The sequence below is a fragment of the Gossypium arboreum genome, chromosome 6, assembly GCF_025698485.1.
Source record: "Gossypium arboreum isolate Shixiya-1 chromosome 6, ASM2569848v2, whole genome shotgun sequence".
Classification (NCBI taxonomy): Eukaryota; Viridiplantae; Streptophyta; class Magnoliopsida; order Malvales; family Malvaceae; genus Gossypium; species Gossypium arboreum.
The window spans coordinates 1,865,027-1,884,443 of record NC_069075.1 but is presented as its reverse complement, the minus strand read 5'-3'; the positions used below and the strand labels follow the sequence as shown (position 1 = coordinate 1,884,443).

Here is a 19,417-nt window from a genome sequence, read left to right as displayed (position 1 = left end):
TGATACACAATTTTTAGACTCCATAAACGGGTTGAGTGTGTGGCAAGTGTTATATTTTTTATATAATTAATTTTTTAATTTTTACCATACCCTATAATATACTTTTCAAACCTTTAATTGATTTGTGGAGTCTAAAACTTCATGTAGCACCCCAAACCCGGCCCAGAAGTTATGGCCGGATCCGCATGCCACATCAAAACGTAAAAAAATTTCCATTCTAAGTCTAGAAAATCGTACTTGATGTTCAAAAGATTAATTCATTAAGGGTTAAAGTGAATGGAAGTCATGCACTGTGGGAAACCGGAAAGAGGTGGTGAGTCCATCGGATCGCTAATACCAACCTCCTTCGGATCCAATCCTAGACATGCATACCGCCATTGCCACACCTTAACGTCATGGATATTTCTAGAAACCGATTCGATTAAGTCATTTTAGGAAAATGATTAATTTTGGAAAATACTTTCATTGCGGAAGCTTTGCTTGTTGTCGTGTTATTTTGAAATCAACTGTTGTTTTTGAAAACGCGCCTAAAGCTATCTAATTTCAACAGTTAAAATAAGTACTACCTATCTTAGTAATACATATTAAAACCATAAAAATAAATAAGCGGCCTTATTACATTTAAAATCCCAAAACCTCAAACGTAATTAAAAGGATGTCCATTCACCGTAAGAAAATCAAACTTTCAGAACGGTGGCCACTCCAATTCCCTCATAGCTCCAAGCCCACTATGGTTGGGGATTTCTGCGTGGATGAAAATAAAAGGGGTGAGTTTGGGAAACTCGTGTGTAAGGAAAACCCATTCAAAGTCCAAGTCACTCAAGCCCATTGGGCCTAAGCCCATTCAGTAATAAGTGGTCTTGGGCCGAGCCCTTTTCAGATTATAATAAACGGGCCTTAGCCCTTATTCAGATAATAGTATGGCCCATAGGCCCATTTCAAAATACATGCAACATCAATAACATATGCAAGCCCATTTGGGTAATAAGTGATATGGGCCAAAGCCCTTTTCAGATTATAATAAACCGGGCCTTAGCCCTTATTCAGATAATGTATGGCCCATAGGCCCATTTCAAAATACATGCAACATCAATAAACATATGCAAGCCCATTTGGGAGACTACTCAACCCACCAACCACTACACTCCACCCGCATACCAGCCATACACTCCATGTGGGGAATAGCTCAACCCACCCAAATTAACACTCCACGATTGCTTGCCTTTGCCTGCTCGCTTATCAAAGAATTGAGGCAAAGCCTCTAGTACGTGGACAAGCCACTTTCAATACTTCCTCCGTCAATATCCCAATCCCATGCATCAGATAATAACAACATGGCATGCAGTAAATAACAACAGTCAAACATGCATTTAAGTCAATTTAACCCTAGGGGTATTTCGGTAATTTATCTACTAGGGGTAAAACTATAAATTTTCCACTTTTAAAGGTATTTCATAGAATTTATCTATTTTAGGGTTTTTCATGCATATTCCTACTTTTCACGTACTAACAGAATCACGTACCGAGGGTTCTTACCGAATTGGGCTCGTTGGCCCATCATTCCAATTTTGGCCCATTAAGCCCAAAAATATCGAGGGCATAGAAATCATGCACTTTGCAGTCCAAACATTGCAGCTTACCAAAAACATTAATCGATTTACCTCACGAGCATTCGCACACTCGCAAATCTACAAAATACCAGTTTTCGGCATTTCGCTTTTCGGCTTTTACCGATCTAGACTAAGAAAGAGGGTGTTAGTTACACATTGCTTATGATTTATATCTCGACGAGATCCACACACGAACCGCCTACAATTGGATTACTAACACGTTAATCTAACTATTCAAATACAAACTACGATTAACCCCTTACAATATTCGCCAACCACACCTACAGATCATAGTAAGCTTATAAGAAATCAATAAGCAACTCATTAACAAATTTTTGTCAATGTTTACCACATAATCATAATTTCACCGCAAGCTGTCTTCCCGAGCAACAGTCACTAAATTATTTATAACTGAGCTACGAAACTCCAAATCAAGTTCCGTTAATTTTCCTTGAAAATAGACTCATATATCTTCTATCCATAAAATTTTCAGAATTTTGGTTTAGCCAATCAATACCAGATTTTTCTCAAAGTTTCCCATGTTTCACTGTTTGACTAATCTGACCACTCTTCATTACGAATCAAATTTCTCATTGTACAGAATTCAAAATATGTTCTCATTGTACATAATTTATTAAGCTTCTAATTCATCTCTCACAATTTATGGTGATTTTCCAAAGTCACGTTACTGCTGCTGTCCCAAGCAGATTTATTACCAAATCACTCTTTCATACACCTATCTTGCATGCATGTTATTTAAACATGTATATCACCAATCAATCATCACATATCTATGATTTTTACTTAAGCATAATCTCCATTTCATCATTTTAAAGCACAACATGTTAGCCGATTTTTCCCTTTAGCATCTAAGGCACATGCATGCTCATTTGTTTGGCTCAACTTCACCTATCTTCCATTTTTCATCAAAAGAACATGAAACAACAACCATTTCCTTCATTTTAATTCATGACTAAATGCTCACAACACAACTAAAAATCAAAATATGCTTCAAGAGTTAAGATAGAATCAAGAAGAACTCATGAACATCAAGATAGAAGCAAACTACCATGAACTTACCTTCAATTTTCTTCCCAAGTGACCGAACATTTAAGAGCTTTCTCCTCTCCTTTCTCTTCTCTAACTTTAGGCTAGGATGAACAAAGATGGACAAAACTTTATTCTTTTCACCCTTTTCTTTTAATAAAACTTCATATTTCATCCATTTAATTCTTTAATACAAAAGACATGAATTTCTTATCATGAAACATTTACCTAAACCATTATCATGAAACATTTACCTAACCCATTATCATGGAATATTTACCTAATCCATTATCATGGAACATTTACCTAACCCATTATCAATTTGTATCAATTTGTACCATAAATTATGGATATCAAGTACTCATATTGTCTACAACAACATGATGGCTAGCCACTTCATGTAAATGGGAGGTTTGTCATGCAAATCCTCCTATTTTGCACTCCTATTTATTTGGCCACCTCAATTTAGCCTATAGCATTTTCAAACATTTTCACATAAGTCCTATTTCATAATTTCACTCCCTTTTTCTTATGGAACAAAAATTAACTAAAATTACCGGTTCTATCTTAAGCTTGGGCCTTCTAGAGGCCCACAAACATAATTAAACCTATGCCAACATTCACGAATTCCCAAAAATTGGGGCGTTACAACTCTACCCCTTAAAGAAATTTCGCCTCAAATTTACTCGATCCAAATAGTTGAGGGTATTGTTGACGATAGTCTCTTTCGATTCCCAAGTAGTTTCTTCCTCCCATGATTACGCCATACAAGATTTTTACCAACGGAACCGACTTCCTTCTTAGAACTTTAACCTCTCGATTTAAAATTTGTATGGGCTCTTCCTCAAAGGTCAAATCAGTCCTTACTTCAATCTCCTCCATCGGCACAACATGTGAGGGATCCGATCGATATCGTCTTAACATAGACACATGAAAACATCATGGATTCTGTCTAACTCGTGGTAACTCTAATCGATACGCCATCGACCCTACTCGCTTAAGAACTCGATAAGGCCCTATAAACCGCGGACTCAATTTGCCTTTCTTGTCGAATCTCAAGATCTTCTTCCAAGGTGAAACCTTTAAAAAACCATATCCCCAACCGCTAACTCTATCTCTTTGCGCTTTAGGTCCGTGATACGACTTCATCTCATCGATGCCTCTTTTAATCGATCTCTTATCAACTTAACCTTACTTTCAGATCTACCACCAACTCCGGTCCAAGCACTTGTCGCTCACCCAACTCGTCCAACACGTAGGCGCATTTACATCTCCGCCCATAAAGTGCCTCATATGCGACCATCTCAATACTTGCTTGGTAGTGTTATTGTATGCAAAGTCCGCCAATGGCAAGTAGTCCTCCCAACTCCCACGAAAATTGATGATACAACCCCTTAACATATCCTCCAAAATCTGAATAACCCTCTCCGACTGTCCATCTGTTTGTGGGTGAAAGGCAGTACTGAAATCCAAACGGGTACCCAATGCCTCCTGCAACTTCTTCTAGAACCGAGATGTAAACCTAGGGTCTCGGTCAGAAATAATCGACACTGGCACTCCATGTAGTCGTACTATCTCTGCTACATACAACCTAGCCAACTTTTGCAGGGAGTAATCAGTACGAACTGGTATGGAATAGGCAGATTTTGTTAACCTATCCACCACTACCCACACAGAATCTTTCTTGGTGGGTGTCAAAGTTAGCCCACTCACAAAGTCCATAGTGACTCTCTCCCACTTCCACAATGGAATTTTCACGGTTGCAGAATCCGTATGAAATTGATGTTCAGCTTTCACTTGTCGGCATGTCGACATTTCCCACGAACTCCGTTACTTCTCGTTTAAGACCGTGCCACCAAGACAGTTCTCGCAAGTCGTGATACAACTTATTCCCTCCAGGATGCATGGCACAAAGTCCTCCATGAGCTTCCTTCAATATTGACTTTCTCAAGTCAGAGTCCTTTGGAACACAAATTCTTCCTCGGAAGCATAAAACTTCTTCAGTATTTAGTCCAAAATCCTCATTCTCACCCTTCTCAACTTGTCAAACCAAGAATCAACGAGTTATCCTTCAACTGCTTTTTTTTAATTTGTTCAGTCAAATAGGCCTCACTTGCAATTTCGCTAATGACTTCCATCATCAAAGCAGACTCAAACGTGCAAACAAGGCTCTCAAATCGAAACAACCCTTCGACTCAACGCATCACCACCACGTTAGCCTTACCGGATGGTACTCAATCGATCAATCGAATCCTTAAGCAACTCTACCCATCTTCGTTGTTTCAAGGTTTAACTCCTTCGAGTTAACAAATACTTTAGGCTCTTATGGTCCGTGTATATTATACACTTTTCTCCATATAAGTAATGTCTCCAGATTTTCAACGCAAAGATCACCGCCGCTAGCTCTAAGTCGTGCGTAGGGTAGTTCGCTTCATGAGACTTAAGTCGTCGGGAAGCATAGCGACCACCTTACCCTCTTGCATCAAGACACATCCTAACCCCACATGTGACGATCGCTGACACACAGTGAAGTCCTTCCTGCACTCGGTTGAATCAACACTGGTGCTTCACCAATACCTTTTTCAAATGGTCAAAAGCTTTTATCGACTCTCACCAGATAAATGCTACCCTTTCCTTAATGATTTAATCAATGGTGCAAAGAATCGAGAAAATCCTTCTACAAACCTTCGGTAATAGCCTGCCAAACCCAGAAAACTCCGAATTTCCGATACTAATTTTGGTGGCTTCCATCCCAGAACTGCCTCAATTTTTTGAGGATCCACTCTAATTCCTTCAGCAGAAACCACATGACCTAGAAAAGCCACTTCTCGCAACCAAAATTCACACTTACTAAACTTTGCATACAGTTCCTTCTCTCTCAGCACTTGCAGCACAATACGTAGATGCTCCTCATGTTTCTCCTCGGTTTCCGAGTATACCAGAATATCATCGATGAAAACTACCACGAATCACCCAAGTAAGGTTGGAACACTCGATTCATTAGATCCATGAAAGCGGCAGTGCGTTCACAACCCAAACGGCATAACCGTAAACTCGTAATGACCATATCGAGTCCTGAATGCTGTCTTATGAATATCCACTTCCTTTACCCTTAACTGATGGTATCCAGATCGAAGGTCAATCTTGGAAAATACCGAAGCTCCTCTAAGTTGGTCAAATAAATCATCAATCCTTGGCAGAGGGTATTTGTTCTTTATCGTCTGTAGCGACGTAAAAAAAAATTTAGTTTCGCTTGGTCGCTAATTGTGGTGATTTATTAAACATTTGAAAACCAACTTTCGATTTTATTAAAAAAGGGAGTCGCCATCGATCTTTTTTCTAGGTGTGACCGGACACCTAATAAACCATCCTTTTTTAGAAAAAGAAAACTTATTCTTGCACAAAAATGAGGGCCGAATTTAGGTCTACGTCAAAAGTCCAGAGAAAAATTGGGGTTCGGGAGTCAGTTACGCGCGAGGAAGGTATTAGCACCCTCGCGACGCCCAAAATTGGTATCTCATAAACATGTGTTGACTTGATTTTCAAAAATACGAGTTCAATATAATATTTAATCGTGATCCGATTGAAAAATGAGAATTTTTAGTTTTCGATTTTTTTAGAAAGGGTGTCCCGTTTTTTAACACAAGCCAATTTAATTTCACCCAACATAGCGATGAAATCGATAGCTTAATATTAAATCGGTACATTGCCTTATTTTTGAAATTAATTAAAACATGAGAAAAATATTCCTAAAGTGAGAAATTAAAATAGATAAAGGACGAAAAAAAATTATATCATTAATGAAAAATATTAACATGGAATACTAGAATATTAGAATAACAATAATAATGATATTTACAAAATAAAAACAAATCATGTACTAATAATAAAATAGGAAAAATGACATATTTGGTAATAATAAATACATAAGAAATATATAACTAATGGCATTAAAAATATATACATAATATATATAAAATACCTAAAAAAAAGGTGGAAAGAAGAGAGAAGGAGGGGGAAAGAAATCCGCCAAAGGGGGGGTCACACGGTCGATCGTCGGTCAGCCGCCGTCGTCACGACCACCGCCTGCCACCGTGGTGGTGGTAAAAAAGGTAAATTTTTTAACAATATATGTATATATAAAGAAAGAAAAAACAACACAAAAAAAAGAAAGAAAAAGATTCGAAAGAAGAGGAAAAAAGAAAAATGCAACCTTTTATTGATGTTTCTTTTGTGTTCAAAATTTGAAGGATTTTTGTGTTTGTCTCTCTTTTTTTTCAATCTTTTGTAAAATCCCCCTCCTTTTTTTTTACATGATTTTTGAATGGCTTTTATAGCCATCTTTTACATGATTTTCTTTTTTTTTTTCTATTTTGTAGGTGGTGGTGGTAGACAATGGGAGGAAAAATGGGGCAAGTGGGAAAGTGGTTAGGTGGCTAGGTTTTTTATCTTTTTTGTTAGGTTTTTCTTTTTCTTCTTTTTTTTTTTTGGGTTAGGTTTTTTTGGGGTAGGTTTTTCTTTTTCTTTTTTTTTTCTTTGTTTTTTTTTTGGGTTAGGTTTTTTTGGGGGGGCTTAATGGGCTTTTGAATTGGGTTTGGGTAGATGTAAATGGGTCATGGGTTAAGGGTTTTAGTGGGTTTAGAGGTTTGGTTGGGTTTTCATATAATTGGGCCCGGGCAATTTGGGCTTCTACATCGTCAGTTTGTTCAACTGGCGGTAATCGATACACATGCGTATTGTCCCGTCCTTTTTCTTCACAAATAGCACTGGTGCTCCCCATGGAGATACGCTTGGCCTAATGAAGCCCCTATCCAACAACTCTTGAATTTGAGCCTTTAACTCCACTAACTCCTTCGGTGCCATTCTATACGGTGCGATGGATACAGACGCCATTCCAGGCAACAAATCTATTCCAAACTCAACTTCTCGGTTCGGAGGTAATCCTGGAAGCTCCTCCGGAAAAACATCTTGGAACTCCTTTACGGTCCTAACCTTATCCACTGTCAGTCCCTCCTCTTCTGACTGACTTACAAATGCCAAATAAACCTCACAACCTTCCGAATCCACTTTTGGCTCTTAATGCCGACACCACATTGGACAAATAATCCCTTCGCTCACCTATCACCATAACCTCCTCATCCTTTGTGGTCCTTAACACCATTCGTTTAGCGGCACAATCCAGAGTCGCGTTATGCTTAACAAGCCAATCCATTCCCAAAATGAGATCAAACTCTCCGAATGGTAACTCTATCAGATCTCCAGGGAAAATCTTACCTTGAGTTTCTAAGGGTACATCCCTATACAGTTTGTCTACCCTAACCGAGTGACCCAAAGGACTTAGTACAGATACCCCACTCACAATCTCCTCAGAGTGCACACCCAACGACCCAGATATGGCACATGCAACATAGGAATGAGTAGATCCAACATCCACCAAGGCAGTATACGGCATGCTAAAAATAAAAAACATACCGCTTATGACGTCAAAAGGCCACCTCCTCATGCGGCGACGAGCAAAGATATACCAAAGTGGCCGACGAGCCTCGGTGTTAATAGTACCCTTGCTGTGTGCCCCACGCCCATGGCCATTGCCACGCGACCTCGCCATGACCTCTCAACGGCGACGGTCCACCTCGCATTGTTTGTACCGGGTTGCATGACCCTTTGTTCAACCACTTGAGCCTGAATGGCCTCTTAGGACAATCCCCGATCTTATGTTCCTTTGATCCACAACGAAGACAAGCCCGTAACGCTTCCAACATTCCCCAAATGCATTCTACCACAATCTCCACAAGCTTGTGGTCTAACAAGATTCACCGGAACCGCCGAATGGTTTTTCCATCCTAGCTCTCTTAACATTCCGGTTTGCGGCACCAGTTGGTCCAAAGATCTCTCCGAATCAATTTCGATCCTCGTCACGGTTCCTCGCTCAACTTGCTTCACCTCTTGGCTATCTTAGCCTTTTCTATCAAGCAAAGAAAATCGCGCTCTCTTTATGGAGCTATGAGCACCCTTAGCTCATCCCCGAGGCCATCCTCAAAGCTTAACATCGCGCTTCAGATTCGGTAGAGACAATACCATTAGCATACTGGCTCAATCGCGTAAACTCGCCTCATATTCAAGAACGGTCTTACCACCCCGGTCGTTCAGAATTCCTTCCTTCACAAGATCCACATAGCTAGCTCGACATACTTCGCCTTGAAGGATCGCTTAAATAACTCCTGTGTTACCCTCTCACTGGGTACCTCTCTCACAAGTGATCCACCACCGACACGCCTCATCCCGTAGTAAGGATATCGCTTTTTAACTTTTGCTCTCATCGAGCGGTCCAAGTCATCCATAATCCGCTCCGTGGCTTCCACCAAGATTACCACATTTGGGGCTACTCCAGATACACCCTAAAACTTCCGCTCCGTTGGTCTTGAGTCGCCGTAAATGGACCCTTATTCATGGGCCCGATATTAGCTTCAGCCACCCTTTCCAAAACTCTTAACATGGCCTGGGACAGAGCGCCATCCCCCGCGGCCCGATCATACGGCCCATTCTCATCCACCGGTGGTGGTCGTGCTACTCCAGCGGGTATGTGTTCAGAAGACGAAGATCCGGCTTGAGTACTACCTCGGCTTCGACCACGGCCTCGACCACGGCCTCTTCCCCGAGTAGCTCTCGTACTCATATCGATTTATCTGATTACGAATTTTATGCAGTTAGTTTACGGTTTCCACTGTTTATTATAGAATATCTTATGAACAGATAAGGTTTCAATGTTGTTCTCGCGTAACCACAGTTTAGCTACTATCTCAGTTTCCTCGGGCTTAGTTTACCCTACGGCCTCGGCCAGAGCCTTTATGCTATATTATCTATAGTACTATCTCTAAGGTTTAGTACTAACTACAAGACAGATTCAAGATATAAAATGTAATAGTACTTACAACCTTGGTGCCGGGATTCAAGATGCCACCTCATCGGCCAGATAAACTCAAAAGATTTAGACTTTTGAAATCCATTTTCTAAATATTTGTGTAAAAAATTAAGTTCGGAGATTATCTCCTTTAAACAGAAAATTTATTTTCAAAAGTCAGTTTTTTTTTTTGGCATAAAGTTTTGAAAACCCTTTTTAGACCCGATCCATAGCCGAGTTGTTGTAACCTAGGCTCTGATACCACTAAATGTAGCACCCCAAACCCGGCCCAGAAGTTATGGCCGGATCCGGCATGCCACATCAAAACGTAAAAAAATTTCCATTCTAAGTCTAGAAAATCGTACTTGATGTTCAAAAGATTAATTCATTAAGGGTTAAAGTGAATGGAAGTCAGTGCACCTGTAGGAAACCGGAAAAGAGGTGGTGAGTCCATCGATCGCTAAGTACCAACCTCCTTCGGATCCAATCCTAGACATGCATACCGCCATTGCCACACCTTAACGTCATGGATATTTCTAGGAAACCGATTCGATTAAGTCATTTTTAGGAAAAGTGATTAATTTTGGAAAATACTTTTATTGCGGAAGCTTTGCTTGTTGTCGTGTTATTTTGAAATCAACTGTTGTTTTTGAAAACGCGCCCTAAAGCTATCTAATTTCAACAGTTAAAATAAGTATTACCTATCTTAGTAATACATATTAAAAACCATAAAAAATAAATAAGCGGCCTTATTACATTTAAAAGCCCAAAACCTCAAACGTAATTAAAAGGATGTCCAGTTCACCAGAAGAAAATCAAACTTTCAGAACGGGTGGCCACTCCGAATTCCCTCATAGCTCCAAGCCCACTATGGTTGGGGATTTCTGCGTGGATGAAAATAAAAGGGGTGAGTTTGGGGAAACTCGTGTGTAAGGAAAACCCATTCAAAGTCCAAGTCACCAAGCCCATTGGACCTAAGCCCATTCAGTAATAGTGGTATCGGGCCGAGCCCTTTTCAGACATAATAAACCGGGCCTTAGCCCTTATCCAGATAATAAAGATGGCCCATAGGCCCATTTCAAAATACATGCAACATCAATAACATATGCAAGCCCATTTGGGTATAAGTGATATTGGGCCAAAGCCCTTTTTAGATTACAATAAACTGGGCCTTAGCCCCTTATTCAGATAACAGTATGGCCCATAGGCCCATTTCAAAATACATGCAACTTCAATAAACATATGCAAGCCCATTTGGGGAGACTACTCAACCCACCAACCACTACACTCCACCTGCACCAGCCATACACTCCATGTGGGGAACAACTCAACCCACCCACCCAACACTCCATGAAGCTTGCCTTGCTTTGCTCAGCATTATCAATAAATTGAGGTAAAGCCTCTAGTACGTGGACAAGCCACTTTCAGTACTTCCTCCGTCAATATCCCAATCCCATACATCGATAATAACAACATGGCATGCAAGAAATAACAACAAATCAAACATGCATTTAAGTCAATTTAACCCTAGGGGTATTTTGGTAATTTATCTACTAGGGGTAAACGTAAATTTTCCACTTTTAAAGGTATTTCAGTAATTTATCTATTTTAGGGTTTTTCATGCATATTCCTACTTTTCACGTACTAACAGTAATCACGCATCGAGGGTTCTTACCAAATTGGGCCATTGGCCCATCATTCCAATTTTGGCCCATTAAGCCCAAAAATATCGAGGGCATAGAAATCATGCACTTTGCAGTCCAAACATTGCAGCTTACTAAAAACATTAATCGATTTACCTCACGAGCATTCGCACACTCGCAAATCTACAAAATACCAGTTTTCGGCATTTCGGCTTTTCGGCTTTTGCCGATCTAGACTAAGAAAGAGGGTGTTAGTTACACAATTTTATGATTTATATGTCGACGAGATCCACACACGAACCGCCTACAATTGGATTACTAACACGTTAATCTAACTATTCAAATACAAACTACGATTAACCCCTTACAATATTCGCCAACCACACCTACAGATCATAGTAAGCTTATAAGAAATCAATAAGCAACTCATTAACAAATTTTTGTCAATGTTTACCACATAATCATAATTTCACTGCAAGCTGTCTTCCTGAGCAATAGTCACTAAATTATTTATAACTGGAGCTACAAAACTCCAAATCAAGTTCCGTTAATTTTCCTTGAAAATAGACTCATATATCTTCTATCCATAAAATTTTCAGAATTTTTGGTTTAGCCAATCAATACCAGATTTTTATCAAAGTTTCCCATGTTTCACTGTTTGACTAATCTGACCACACTTCATTACGAATCAAATTTCTCATTGTACAGAATTCAAAATATGTTCTCGTTTATTCCATTTGAAACTAGACTCATTAAGCTTTAATTACATAATTTATTAAGCTTCTAATTCATCTCTCACAATTTATGGTGATTTTCCAAAGTCACGTTACTGCTGCTGTCCCAAGCAGATTTATTACCAAATCACTCTTTCATACACCTATCTTGCATGCATGTTATTTAAACATGTATATCACCAATCAATCATCACATATCTATGATTTTTACTTAAGCATAATCTCCATTTCATCATTTTAAAGCACAACATGTTAGCCGATTTTTTCCTTTAGCATCTAAGGCACATGCATGCTCATTTGTTTGGCTCAACTTCACCTATCTTCCATTTTTCATCAAAAGAACATGAAACAACAACCATTTCCTTCATTTTAATTCATGACTAAATGCTCACAACACAACTAAAAATCAAAATATGCTTCAAGAGTTAAGATAGAATAAAGAAGAACTCATGAACATCAAGATAGAAGCAAACTACCATGAACTTACCTTCAATTTTCTTCCCCAAGTGACCGAACATTTAAGAGCTTTCTCCTCTCCTTTCTCTTCTCTAACTTTAGGCTAGGATGAACAAAGATGGACAAAACTTTGTTCTTTTCACCCCTTTTTCTTTTAATAAAACTTCATATTTCATCCATTTAATTCTTTAATACAAAAGACATGAATTTCTTATCATGAAACATTTACCTAAACCATTATCATGAAACATTTACCTAACCCATTATCATGGAATATTTACCTAATCCATTATCATGGAACATTTACCTAACCCATTATCAATTTGTATCAATTTGTACCATAAATTATGGATATCAAGTACTCATATTGTCTACAACAACATGATGGCTAGCCACTTCATGTAAATGGGAGGTTTGTCATGCAAATCCTCCTATTTTGCACTCCTATTTATTTGGCCACCTCAATTTAGCCTATAGCATTTTCAAACATTTTCACATAAGTCCTATTTCATAATTTCACTCCTTTTTCTTATGGAACAAAATTAACTAAAATTACCGGTTCTATCTTAAGCTTGGGCCTTCTAGAGGCCCACAAACATAATTAAACCTATGCCAACATTCACAGAATTCCCAAAAATTGGGGCGTTACACTTCACTAGTGGTGTATCAAATAATTTTCCTTTTATAAAATTTGAATTACTTATTTAAACTTTTTATTTCTTATTGTACCAAATATATTATATTTTGTTTATCTTAAATGGACTCCTAAGTTATTTTATTGATGAAATATTTTTAAAAATTTATTTAAAAGAAAAGATAATTATTTTTATTTTCCCAATTGGTGGCTTAAATGATCTACATTTCTCCAAGCTTTAATATTTACATGTGATTTTACGTGTTTAATATTTAGTTATTTTTAAATATTGTACTTTCAATCACAGTGATTAATATAAAACAATATTTTTATTTGAATTATTAGATATAATTAAAATATATTAAATTATCAATTCAAACATTTTAATAGAAATTTTTTGAGTCAATTTTAATAGAAAATTTTCAAATAACAATTAATACATTTTTAACGTATTAAACATACAATATAGTTTTACTTTATGTTTACGATATTCATATCGGTCATAAATTCAAACATAAATACGAAAATATAATATTACAAATAAGTGAAAAAAAAGTTTAAAATGATTAAATACCTAATAAATACCCATATTGAGAAAGTTGTAGAATTACATCCCTACTTGAGAGTAACAATTTTGACAAATAAGAAGTTGATTGGTTCTATTTATCACAATTTCACATTATATTTTTGTCTATTAAATAATCATAACAAACACAATTCACTTTTAAAAATTAGGTATAATGCAAAAGCAACAAAATTGTTTAAAGGCTAAATATGTCATAGGTTTCTATACTTTTCATAATTTCAAAATTTAGTCCCTTCTATTTTTATATTTCAAAATTCAGGTCAAATTGTCAACATTGTTAAAAATTTTAATTAAATTTATTGATGTAATATTTTGAAATAATTTTTTTTCATTTAATAACAATTAACTAAAAATAATATAATAAATCTGAATTTTTTTAATGTAATTTAACTAAAAAAAATAATCGCTTGATGCTTGAATGACAGAATAGAAATGGGAGCACGAAATATTTGATGGCAACAAAAGGTATGGCAAGATAGTACTTTAGGGTTTTGTAAAAAATAGGTTTTAGAGTTAGTTTGGGTATTATTTATTAAGGATTGAATTTGAATTTTGAGTTTGAGTTTGATAATGCTTGAATTTGGGTTAGATTTAGATTATATATTTAAATTTTTAAATAGAAATATTATATTTAAATATAGTATAGATCGCGTAGGTTTAAATTTAAAAAATTCTGTTCAAAATTCAGTCTAAATACAATATAAGCCTAATTTTTTATGGAATCTCATTTTTGGGGTTTTATATTCTTCTTTTAGCTCACTCATATTTGGGGAGGGTCTTTAGGCTTGGGTAAGTAGCCCCATCTTTGGACAGCTCTACTCATTTCTATTATATATTTTTTACTATATCCTACATTCACTTGTCATCACCCCAACTATTTTTGTGATGTTTTCAAATTTCAACAACAATATACCAAATATTTTTCTTAAAACTTAAAAAGAAAAGTTAAAGACATCTGACAATATCTTAAATCTATTTTGAATTAATAAATTTTTTCATCTGCTAAGAGTTTTAGCATGTCTCTTTTTTCTTTTCCGTCTGCTTAATGAAAACGGGGGAATCGACTTTTGAAAAACAGAAATATGGAGTCGCCACCGATCTTTTTGTTTTGGTGTGATCGGGTCACCTAAGAATTTGGTTATTTTAATAAAACATTTTTGGTTTACTAAAACAATGATTCTGGTATACGAAAATATGAGAAAACGGGCTCGGGAGTCGGTTACGTATGAGGAAGGATTAGCACCCTCACTATGCCCAAAATTGGTACCAAATCGATTAAATACTGTCCTCATGTCTAAAATTAAAAATGTTTTTGAAATGTGGTTCTTTTTTAATAACATTTGAATAACCCGAGTTGGTTGTAAAAAATCTTCTTGTTTCGACGTCCGAAAATTTATAGTTCGAAAATCACAAAAGGATGCTCAACTATTTAGTCCAACGAAAAACCAAAACCCAGCACAGTAGGGTACGATTTCTCGAATTTCCAAACATTGACCATTGTCTCACCTTAGAAAATACGAGTGAAATTCCGAAGAGATATTCGATTATTTTGAACAAACGGGAGATTGCAACCCAGCACGATAGGGCACTATTCCCCGAATTGCCAAACACCGAACATTTCTTTCGCTTTAAAGAGTTTTTAGAAAACGTGAGTGAAATTTCGAAGGGATCTTCTAGCGTTTCGAACAAATGAAAAAGCGCAACCCAGCACGATAGGGCACGATTCTCGAATTGCCAAACATCGAACATTGCATTTGTTTTAAAGGGTTTTCTTAAAAAACATGAGTGAAAACCTAAAGGAATATTCGATTGTTTTGAACAAACGAGAAATCACAACCTAGCACGATAGGGCATGATTCCCGAATTGTCAAACACCAAGTATTGCCTTCGTTTTAAAGGATTTTTAGAAGACCTGAGTGAAATTTTGAAGGGATATTTGATTATTTTGAGCAAACGAGAAATTGCAACCCAACACGTTAGGGCACGATTCCGCGAATTGCCAAATATCAAATCTCGCATTCGTTTTAAAGAATTTTTAAATGAATAATTATAAAACTAGCTTAAAACGTATTAATTCGATTTGAAACAAAACGGAATTAGTCTTAAAGATTTGGACCTTATAAAACCGAATTTCATAAATCGAGTGAATTTCATAAACCGAGTAAAAAAACATGATATGGGGTAATACACACATATGATACAATGGCAATTAACAAACTAATAATCAAGCAAGGCTAATCTAAGACGAATGTAATCAGACTTCTAAACATGGATGGAGCAATTGATATAACAATAAACTGAATAAATAATATGCAACAATAATGAACCACAATAATGTAAATAACATGATATAAAACAATCAATGCAATGCATAAAAAAGGATAACACTTAGAAGCCAACGTGATATGAAATGATTTTAAAATAATGACGAATAAATGAATACATAAATTACACGATATATAAATTGATAAATTTAAAACCATTTGTAAGAGCAAACTAAAGGTGTATACACACGATCTCTAAAATATATGTTATAGGATGAACATTTTCAAATCGAATGATATGTAAAGTATTAAAGGATTTTAGTCTAAAATTAACAATTTGCATGTAATAAAGAAAATTTTAGATTATGTGTAAGCTATAAAAATAATGATAATAAGAATGTATAATAAAATATAATTTTAAAACATAATGGATTTACAAATCTCATATATACGTGAATGTTATAGCCCAATTTTACCCTAAACCCATTACAGTTAAACCCAACTAACCTATCAGCCCAATAACCTTGTAGCACCCCAAACTCGCCTGAAGTTATGGCGGATCCGCATGCCACATCAAAACGTAAAAAAATTTCTTTCTAAGTCCGGAAAATCGTACTTGATGTTCAAAAGATTAATTCATTAAGGGTTAAAGTGAATGGAAGCTATGCACCGGTAGGAAACCGAAAAGAGGTGGTGAGTCCATCGGACCGCTAATACCAAGCTCCTTCGGATCCAATCCTAGACATGCATACCGCCATTGCCACACCTTAATGTCATGGATATTTCTAGGAAAACCGATTTGATTAAGTCATTTTAGGAAAAGTGATTAATTTTGGAAAAATACTTTCATTGCGGAAGCTTTGCTTGTTGTCGTGTTATTTTGAAATCAACTGTTGTTTTTGAAAACGCGCCTAAAGCTATCCAGTTTCAACAGTTAAATATAAGTATTACCTATCTTAGTAATACATATTAAAACCATCAAAATAATTAAGCGGCCTTATTACATTTAAAAGCCCAAAACTTCAAATGTAAATAAAAGGATGTCCATTCACCGAAGAAAATCAAACTTTCGAGCGGGTGGCCACTCGAATTCCCTCACGACTCCAAGCCCACTATGGTTGGGGATTTCTGCGTGGATGAAAATAAAAGGGTGAGTTTGGGGAACTCGGTGTGTAAGGAAAACCCATTCAAAGTCCAAGTCACTCAAGCCCATTGGGCCTAAGCCCATTCAGTAACAGTGGTATTGGGCGAGCCCTTTTCAGATTATAATAACCGGGCCTTAGCCCTTATTCAGATAATAAGATGGCCCATAGGCCCATTTCAAAATACATGCAACATCCATAACATATGCAAGCCCATTTGGGTAATAGTGATACTGGGCCAAAGCCCTTTCAGACATAATAAACCGGGCCTTAGCCCTTATTCAGATAATAATGATGGCCCATAGGCCCATTTCAAAATACATGCAACATCAAGAAACATATGCAAGCCCATTTGTGGAGACTACTCAACCCACCAACCACTACACTCCACCCGTACCAGCCATACACTCCATGTGGGAATAGCTCAACCCACCCATTTAACACTCCACGATTCTTGTACCTTGCTTTGCTCGATTCGAAGAATTGAGGCAAAGCCTCCAAGACGTGGACAAGCCACTTTCAGACTTCCTCCATCAATATCCCAGTCCCATGCATCGATAATAACAACATGGCATGCATAAATAACAACAAATCAAACATGCATTTAGGTCAATTTAACCCTAGGGGTATTTTTGGTAATTTATCTACTAGGGTAAAGCGTAAATTTTCCACTTTTAAAGGTATTTCAGAATTTATCTATTTTAGGGTTTTCATGCATATTCCTACTTTTCACGTACTAACAGAATCACGTACCGAGGGTTCTTACCAAATTGGGCCCGTTGGCCCATCATTCCAATTTTGGCCCGTTAAGCCCAAAAATATCGAGGGCATAGAAATCATGCACTTTGCAGTCCAAACATTGCAGCTTACCAAAAACATTAATCGATTTTCCTCACGAGCATTCGTGACTTTTCGCAAATCTACAAAATACCAGTTTTCGGCATTTCGGCTTTTCGGCTTTTGCCGATCTAGACTAAGAAAGAGGGTGTTAGTTACACACCTGTTTGCGACGATATGCTGACGAGATCCACACACGAACTGCCTACAATTGGATTACTAACACGTTAATCTAACTATTCAAACACGAACTACATATTAACCTCATACCATATTTGGCCAACCACACCTACAGATCATAGTAAGCTTATAAGAAATCAATAAGCAACTCATTAACAAATTTTTGTCAATGTTTACCACATAATCATAATTTTACTGCAAGCTGTCTTCCTGAGCAACAGTCACTAAATTATTTATAACTGGAGCTACGAAACTCCAAATCAAGTTCCGTTAATTTTCCCTGAAAATAGACTCATATATCTTCTATCCATAAAATTTTCAGAATTTTTGGTTTATCCAATCAATACCAGAATTTTCTCAAAGTTTCCCATGTTTCACTGTTTGACTAATCTGACCACTCTTCATTACGAATCAAATTTCTCATTGTACAGAATTCAAAATATGTTCTTGTTTATTTCATTAGAAACTAGACTCAATAAGCTTTAAGTACATAATTTATTCAGCTTCTAATTCATCTCCCACAATTTATGGTGATTTTCCAAAGTCACGTTACTGCTGCTGTCCCAAGCAGATTTATTACCAAATCACTCTTTCATACACCTATCTTGCATGCATGTTATTTAAACATGTATATCACCAATCAATCATCACATATCTATGATTTTTACTTAAGTATAATCTCCATTTCATCATTTTAAAGCACAACATGTTAGCCGATTTTTCCTTTAGCATCTAAGGCACATGCATGTTCATTTGTTTGGCTCAACTTCACCTATCTTCCATTTTTCATCAAAAGAACATGAAACAACAACCATTTCCTTCATTTTAATTCATGACTAAATGCTCACAACACAACTAAAAATCAAAATATACTTCAAGAGTTAAGGTAGAATCAAGAAGAACTCATGAACCTCAAAATAGAAGCAAGGTACCAAGAACTTACCTTCAATTTTCCTCCTCCTAATGACCGAATACTCAAGAGCTTTCTCCTCTCCTTTCTCTTCTCTAACTTTCAGCTATGATGAACAAAGATGGACAAAACTTTGTTCTTTTCACCCTTTTCTTTTAATAAAACTTCATATTTCATCCATTTAATTCTTTAATACAAAAGACATGATATTCTTATCATGAAACATTTACCTAACCCATTATCATGAAACATTTACCTAACCCATTATCATGGAATATTTACCTAACATATTATCATGAAACATTTACCTAACCCATTATCATGGAACATTTACCTAACCTATTATCAATTTGTATCAATTTGTACCATAAATTATGGATATCAAGTGTACATTTTGTCTACAACAACATGATGGTTGGACACTTCATGTAAAATGGGAGGTTTATCATGCAAATCCTCCTATTTTGCACTCC

The 19,417-nt window shown here is 36.6% G+C and overlaps 1 long non-coding RNA gene across 1 annotated transcript; it reads right to left on the bottom strand.

Annotated features, from left to right (window-relative positions):
- Window positions 1–9,129: 9,129 nt before the first annotated feature.
- On the bottom strand, window positions 9,130–19,101 carry LOC128294063 (uncharacterized). The gene is made up of 3 exons (XR_008284267.1): window positions 18,978–19,101; window positions 18,018–18,059; window positions 9,130–9,343 (listed from the first exon to the last, which is right to left on the bottom strand). It is a non-coding gene; the product is annotated as an uncharacterized LOC128294063 (long non-coding RNA).
- Window positions 19,102–19,417: the final 316 nt, after the last annotated feature.